Source organism: Carica papaya, chromosome 8 (assembly GCF_054855325.1).
Source record: "Carica papaya isolate Zhongbai chromosome 8, ASM5485532v1, whole genome shotgun sequence".
Lineage (NCBI taxonomy): Eukaryota > Viridiplantae > Streptophyta > Magnoliopsida > Brassicales > Caricaceae > Carica > Carica papaya.
Window position 1 is genome coordinate 7,859,440 of NC_142316.1, and position 9,096 is coordinate 7,868,535.

Sequence of the window (9,096 nt, forward strand, 5' to 3'; positions counted from 1 at the left end):
TAGTAGCTCTTACGAACTAGAACGCGCCACGTGGCAACGAACACTGACACGGTGCCACACGGGAGGCCACGCGGGCGATCTGCGTGCCCGCGATCGAACCGTCCATATTCGCTCCCGCGTGCACAGACGACCTGGATGTGTTCTCTCCCTAAACGCGCTTGGACGGTCAGATTTAAATGCGATCAACGGTCCAGATCCACTTCTTATTTAAACGCGATTGGACGGTTCATATCAGATAGCGATGAACGGTCTAGATTCACTCCCTATTTAATTGTGATCAGACGTTTCAGATCAATCGCGATGGACGGCCCATATTAAAAGGGGACGAATATAAATAATCCTCTTCACACCAAATCCTAAGCCTAGCCGTCAGACACCCTCATCGGAGAAAAAGACCCAACCGCTGGAAAGGAGAACCACCACCATCCACCGCCGCGCCGGAGCCACTTCCGATCGCCAAAAGAAGTAACAAAATTTCTTTTTGCTCAGAATTCAATTTTAAACACCCCCGTGGCCATATCGGAGTAAAATGATCAACCAATTGGCCAAAAACTACGGGCAAAGCCCGGCAGTGCCGCTGCAAAAAATTTAAAAAACCACATCCGATAAGGCCCTTTCCGATTTCTGTTATGCAAAATTTTTTCACCGTTTCCTTCTCTACAGGTTGACCAAAGTAAAACACTCAACCGCAAAAGCGAGCTAGCGGAGCCGCCTCACCGAAGAGCCCTGCTGCTGGTGAGTTTCAGTTTTTCAATTTTTTCGGCCAACTGGGGTCCCTTAATGTGTTTTCTCGCAAGGATTGATGCAAAACTGGCCAAAAATAGGCAACCTGAGGTGGATCACCATCGCGGGCAGCGGCGTCGTCGCCGAAGCACGGTGGAGCCACTGTGCTGGAATTTCAAAATTAGCCAAAAAGAGGTCCTTATACTGTTTTTGGATTTTTTGGGATATTTGTAGATACCTGTAGCGTGTTTTAATTTCCGAAGAAAAATTCAGGGAATCCGGGGACCGCGACGGGCACAGTCAATAAGTTTCATTTTTTAGGCATCGAATTGAGTAAGAATCTCTTACTCTATTCTCTGTTATGGAATTGAAGTTAAATTAATAATAATACGGTATTTTATACAATTTAAAAAATATTCATAATTAATTATGTGTTCGAAAATTATATATTATTGTTTCTGTTAATTATTTTTACGGTTTGAATGCATGATAGTATCTGATTGATCGATTTTACAGCTTTGAATGCATGTATTGTTTATTTTATGGGTTTACAGTTGAATTGAAAAAAAGAGAGATTAAAGAAAAATGGAAAATTGTGTGATTAAGTGAATGGATGAAGCGACAACCTTACTGGATATCCTGAGAGATGGTAGACGAACTGGGCGTATAGAAAATCCTACCATGAATGTTGCTTCATACCGGATGGGGTATCGAAGTTTGGTAATTTGACACTCATACCAGATAGGGTATGGGGACGACCCATTTCACCATCACACTGGACAGAGTATTGAGGTTTAGTGGTTTGGCGCTCATATCGGACTGGGTATGGAGACGGCCCGTTAATTTGAAATGTTAAAGGAAATGGTTCACGTGTTGTAGGAACATCCTTATAAACCCCCATGGATACTAATAGGTTGATAAAGGATAGAATTGTTATTCAAATCGATTGCATATGAAATCATTATTTGAGTTATGTTATTATCTCTATAAGTTGTTTTGTAAATCTCACTACAGTAAATAGATGGCAAAAGATTTTGTTTATGATAAATGAATTTATTTAATTAAGAGCTCCATTAGTTGTTTTGATTTTTCTACCAACCTTCATTTCTATGTCGTTGAATAGCGTGATATTCTTACTGGGATAGCGTAGCTCATTTCTTATTTAACCATTTTAGATCAAGATGACCAGAATCCAGAGGCTGATCCATAAGAGAGTTGCGAGTAGCATACCAGTTTTATTTATTTTCCGTTTATTTCATTAATTTTTTGTATTTCCTTCAAAAATGTAATTTATGTAGCACTATTTAGTACTTTATTTATTTTCCGTTTATTTCATTAATTTTTGTATTTATTTCAAAAGTGTAATTTCTGTAGCATTATTTAGTACTTTAAGTTATTGTGTAAGAAATATAGACACTAACTAATTATTTCGTTTCCACACTTAATTTATGAATTATTTCTTTTAAAATTTCGGAACCGTTACATAACTTACAACCTACGCAACGCATTATTTACTTAAGGCACACATGAATATTACCTAAAGAAAACCAATAATATATTGACGTATAAATTAATGTCACTACAATGTATATAAATCTATTGAACTCAAGAATGGTCTTGCCCATAAATAACATCTTAATTTGTAATTAATTCCCTTCTTTAATGCATTTTTAAGTTTCTGATTTAAGAAAAAACACTTATATCCCACCTCATCAGCTATGTAAATCCATCAACTCATCTTCACTTGTTTTATTGAATTATAGAGAGAAAATGTCATCTGATTGCCCAGGTCAGTATGGATCAACCTTTTTTTCTCTCAATTTTATTTTAATAAAAGTGAATGATTAATTCTTATTTTCTAGTAATATCTTACTAATTGATACAATTGGTTAAATCTCGTAAAATTATTTCATAGAAATTTATTGATATATATATATATTTTATAATATTAAATAATCAGTATTCTTTCTGTTTTCATTGTAACAAAAAATTCAATTTTTGTGTAAAAAAGACCCCTATTATCTCTTTAGTTTATCACATATTTTATTAAGTAATCAAATTATTTAACCTAACATGTCCGGTTGACACCTAGACTAAACTCTTACAATTTTATTAGGAAAAAAAAAATGTAAAAAGTGAAGTCTCTTATTTTGTCAGTAATTTAATTTAGAAATATTACATGTGTATATATAAGTTAATGAATTAATGCATAGTTATAAGAAAATATACATATGTATATATGGGTGTTGCAGGTAAAAACTCATGGCCGGAGCTTGTAGGGAGAAACGGAGATGAGGCAGCGGAAATTATAAAGAGAGAAAATCCACTTGTGGCTGAAGCCACTGTGTTGCCGGAAGGAAATAAGGTGATCCTAGATTTTGACTGCGGAAGGGTTTGGATTAGGGTCAACGCGTGCAACATTGTAACCGTAGTTCCTCATACAGGCTAATATTCTCTACCTGGATTTTTAATTAATTTTCTTAAGTTCAGAGTCGTCCTCATAATATTGTGATATTAATTTAATTCCTTATAATAAATAAATAAATATATAATGTGTCTTTATTTGAAATTAATTAAAATTTTTGTGAATCATTTCCATTTTCGAGAATACTCAATACAAAGGTAATTTTTGAGAAAATATTTTTAATATTGTGGGTTGAACATAAAATACCTCGAAACCTATGAGACTAATTTTTTATGACATAATACATATGTTAATATTAATTTATTTAATAATTAAAATTTGAATTTCTAAGAGATGTAATTAATAGAGGGTGTACATTTTAAATTAATCTATTATAGGGAACGTTACAAAAAAATATCTAGGAGATTGGATTAAATTTTAATTGGACCGAGCCCAAATGGAAATGGGCTAGATATGTGTTCAGATTTTATTTGGTCTAGGAGACAAAAACAAAAAATGAAGGGATGTGAGGGATCTAAACCTGAGTTGGCCGACCCTAATAGAAAACCAGGCTAGGGAAGAGAGAGAAGCCCGTGGTGGGCTGAACGTTAAGAAAAAAAGAAATCATATATGTATATATAGAAGACAGCTGAAGTTTGATCCAAATAATAGTGGGTCGAACCCATAGAAAAGATCTTTTAGAAAGAAAGATTTTGGTCTAATGAACCTGGTGAGGCCAAGTCCATAGGAAGCGTATAAGAAAAATTTAAAATACTAGTGGGCCAAATCTTCCTAAAATGGATTAGAAGTGAAAAGGTTTTGGGTAGGTCGAAGGATGGGAAAGAAAATAAAACTTAGTTTGAGGTAATAAATATGAAATTAATTTTTTATAACATAATATATATGTTAATATTAGTTTGTTTGATGATTAAAATTTGAATTTCTATATTAAATTAATAATTTAATTAAGAGATGTAATTAATAGAGGGTGTATATATTAAATTATTACAAAAAAATATCTATATAATTAATTTCTGAAACTAAAGAACCATTGTACATAAGCTATTCCAAAAATTTTTTTTTGTGCCCAATAAAATAAAATTGGATTGTTCCATCACTTTATTGGCACTTTTTGTTCCTACAGGATTACTTTTTATACTAACATTTTCACAAGATATAAATTCGTCACTCAAGTATAGACATCATATAATTGATGAAGAATTCTATCAAACTTGTGTCCATAAAGTTAGTGAGAGATGCAACATAGAAGTGTTAGAATACTTTTTTTTCCAAAAAAATTAAGTTAACATGAGTCGAGATTGTTGTTTGAAAATAAAAAATTCCGGGATAAATTATCACCATCTTGTGATGGATGTCGTTTTGTCAATAAAATAATTACAGGCATATGAACCTGTAGCTCACCAAAAAACAAGGAAGTATGGAATGCATATTGAATTACAGAAAGGAAACGCGTGCTCCAATCACTCTTGACAAACGAGTTATAATACATAATCATAGTTGATAATTTCTCCCACATATATCTATTTTTCTGGGCTATTAATGTTAATTTTAATTTGAAGCATATAAAGTATCGAGCTTTTAGCAAGGTATATGTATACTTACAAAGTTATATATTGATATATCCTTCATATATTATTTTATCAAAATATTTAAAAGTTATATATTGTAAAATAATTTAATTTCATCACATAGACCTGGTTAAATTATATGAATTCACAAAAAAATCAGTTGAAAATTAACATTCAAATAATAGGTTATGTATGATATTTCATGAGTTTTTATTAATATGAAAGAAGATTGAATTAGATCAAATAGGCCAAAAAAAAAAAAAACTATCTAAATTTATTTGGTTAAATTCAAATTAATTGTAAATATTTTTCCTTACATGAGTTTTAATTAAAAAATAATTAATAAATCTAATAAAAATAAAACTAAATAATAAATTTCATAAACAATAATTATTTATTTAATAGATCATTTATGGAATTAATAAGATAAAATAATAATCTAAGAATATATATACCTTAAAATCTCGGTCCATTTAATCTGGACGGAATGAAATAAAACTCTTTAGGACATCTAATTCCAAATTGAAAATTAAATCAAACTATTGTATTCTAATTCGTTCTATTTAATTTCATCTAATATTAATTGTCTAGTATATGCCGAATTTTACCACTACTATAAACTCTAGGTACCATAACAGACTTTGCACTGAACTTGCTAATGAGTCCAATGATCTGCCCAAATAAGGAAAATTTGACCCATAATTTGAGGGATTGGAGAAATATTTTCTTTTGTTTTTCTCTTTTTGAATGATTGGGCAAATATTTTCAATCTTGTGGATTGAATATAAAATACCTCAAAGCCAATAAATATGAGAGTAATTTTTTTTAACATAATATATTTGTTAATATCATTTTGCTTAAATGATTAAATTTTGAATTTCTATCTTAAATTAATAATTTAATTAAGAGATATAATTAATGAAGGGTGTACATATTAAATTAATCTATTACAGCGAGCATTACAAAAAAGTATCTATCTAATTAGTTGTTGAAACTAAAGAACTATTGTACACAAGCTATTCCAAAAACTAAAGAACCACTGTACACAAGCTATTCCAAAAACTTTCTTTTGGTCCCAATAAGGCAAAATTGGATTGTTCCTTCAATTTTCTGGCACTTTTTGTCACTGCAGGACTACTCTTTATACCGATATTTTCACAAAATATAAGTTTGTCACCCAAGTATGGACACCATATAATTGATGAGGAATTCTATCAAACTTGTGTCCATAAAATTAATGGGAGATGCAACATTGAAGTGTTAGAATATTTTTTTCTCAAGAAAATAAGGTTAACGTGAGTCGAAATTGCTGTTTGAAAATAATATATTCTAGGATTGATTGTCACCATCTTGTGGTGGATATCGTTTTGTCAATGAAACAGTTGCAGACATATGAACTTGTAGCTCACAAGAAAAACAAGGAAGTATGGAACTATTGCATATTGAATTATGGGAAGGAAGTACATGCTCCCATCTCTCTTGACAAATGAGTTATAGAACATAATTGTAGTTTATACTAAATTAAAATAAAAAATTAAAAAAAACTACATTTACAAATTAATTTAAATTACAAAAAATTAATTTGGGTATTACAAGTTATTTTGTCCAAACTAAAAAATTTAACCCAATTGAAAAACTAAACCTAAATAGTTTAATTTAGTTTGGTTTCTAATTACCCTCCAAAATTTGATTTGCATTGAAATTAAATAAAATTTTTAAATCAAATTAAAATACAAATTGTATATAATTAGAAAATAGGATATAATATTAATATATAATAAACTATTAAATCACATAAAATATCAGTCACATTTATTTATTTCCAATTATTCAAATAAATATCTAAAGAAAAATAACATAAGAGAATTTACTAATTATTGAAAATTAAATAAAAACTACTTATTTATTTATTTGGTTACAATGGAAGCTAGATCAGTCAAGAAACTAGCCCATGTATTATTACATTTATTATATGAAATTACGTGGGGCAATGTTAGCCTATAGTAGGAACTAGAGTAACAATCTTGCAATCGCTTACCTAAACCCAAACCCTGTTGCAGCTAAAATTCTTGATCACCGGAGTTCCTTCCAACAACACGATGGCTTCCAAGACATTTGGATTTTCTCTCTTTATGGTTTCCCCTGCCTCATCTCCGTTTTTCCCAACAAGTTCCGGCCATGAGTTTTTACCTGCAACACCCATACATATATGTATATGTATATAATTTCTTATAATTGTGCACTAATTAATTACCCTTATATATGAAAAGAAGAGTTGATCCGTACTTACCTGGGCATTCAGACGCCATTCCTTTTTCTCTAAATTGTTTTTGTTTATCTTATATGTAAAATTCAATAGAACAAGTGAGGATGAGTTCCTGAGGTTGTAGGGTATTTATATAGCATATGAGGCGGCTCGGTGGAGATGTGGGAAATTATTTCATGAATTTTAATTTGTAAAGTATGGCTTTGACTTTGATTAATGGTGGCTGTTCATAGGTTTTACGCAGCTTACCTGTCCTATACTGTACAGAGCTTATCCATATCTATTAACAAGGGAAGAACACCATATATAATAAAAGAGATGTCCGTAGTGTTTACCTATATATATATATATTTATATCAAGAGGAAGATAAGAAAAGAGTCTGCAGTCGTGAAGTATGGAATTTGAAAGGATCCCTGCTCGTCCTCAAGGACTATAAGCCTGATTTATCTTCAGATGAAATTGAATTTGATATTTCCTTATAATTTTTAAAAATAAAAAAAATGATAATATATTTAAATTTTCAGTTAAAGTAATAATATATATAATAATTAGTTAGTTAAAATTTTTAAATATAAAATTAAAAAGTGATAATTTGTAACAGTTAACCAATTAATTTGAAAGGATTTTTCTTCTCTTGTTGTGACAAGAACTCTAAATTGATAAAGAATATAAGTTTTGATGAAGTAAATCTCTTAGAATCTCGTCTTAATTTGTAGGATAAGTATTTTTGAATTCTTATGAGATTTACTTGAAGTTGAAAGCTATTCATGAGGAGAGTTATGTTTGATTGCGGAAGAATGAATGATTATGTATAAAAAATCTTTAGAACTTTTATTATCTATATGACTCTTGTGTCTTAAAAGAGATGAGTATCAAGTTACGACTCTCCCAACAAGAGTAATGACTCTCTCATGGGAAATACTTGAGAGTTTATGATTGGAATGACTTTTTTGACCATTTGGTTATAATCATCTTTATCATAAGATCTTAGTGTGAGTTGCACCCCATTCTTTTCTCGCATCAACCCCCTTCTTCAAAATAATTTTTTCTCGAATTGGGATATTCTCATTAATTATTTAATTGACTCTCCTTCTTGTGAGAAAGGTATCTCAACACTTTAATGCTGTAAATCCCAACACTTCAATGCTCGGACTTGGGTGACGGGGCTATATCCTCTGAAAGTGCCGGTACAAAAAGCAGTCCTGCGGCGAAAAATAGTGCCAGAAAAGTGATGGAACAATCCAATTTCGCCATACTGGGAGCAAGGGAAAGTTTTCAAAATAGCTTGTGTACAATGGTTCTTCAATTTTAGAGATGAATTATATAGATGTTTTTTTTATAACGCTCACTATAACATATTAATTTAACATCTACACCCTCCTCCGTTAATTACATCCATTAATTAAGTTATTAATTTAAGATAGAAATTCAAATTTTAATAGTTAAACGAACTAATATTGACACACATATTACCTTATAAAAAATTAATTTCATATTTATTGGCTTTGAGGTATTTTACGTTCAATCCACGAGATTAAAATATTTGTCCAACCTTTCTCAAAGAGAAAAACAAAAGAACATATTTCTCCAATGCCTCAAACTACGAGGCAGGTTTTCCTTATTTGGGCAGGCTGATTGGACTCGTCAGCAAGTTAAGTGCGAAGTTTGTTATGGGACCTAGAATTTACAATAGTGCTAAAATTCAGTATGTACTAAAATGTTATTATTAGATTGAGTTAAATAGATCAATAAGAATATAGTAGTTTGATTTATTTTTCAATTTGTAATTGGAGGTCCTAAAAATTTTTATTGATTCCTTCCAGACAAAACGAACTGAGATTTTAAGATACGTATATTCTTAGATTATTGTTTTGTTTTGTTAATTCCGTATATTACATATTAAGTGAATAAGTATGGTTTACGAAATTTATTATTTAGTTTTGTTCTTATTAGGTTTATTTATTTATTTTAATTAAAAACATCATGTGAGGAAAAAAAAATATACAATTTAATTTGAGCTGAACCGAATAAATTTAGATAGCGTTAGCTTTTTTTTTTTTTTTTGGCCCTATTCGGACTGATTGTCTCCTTTTTAATATCAACAAACACCCAT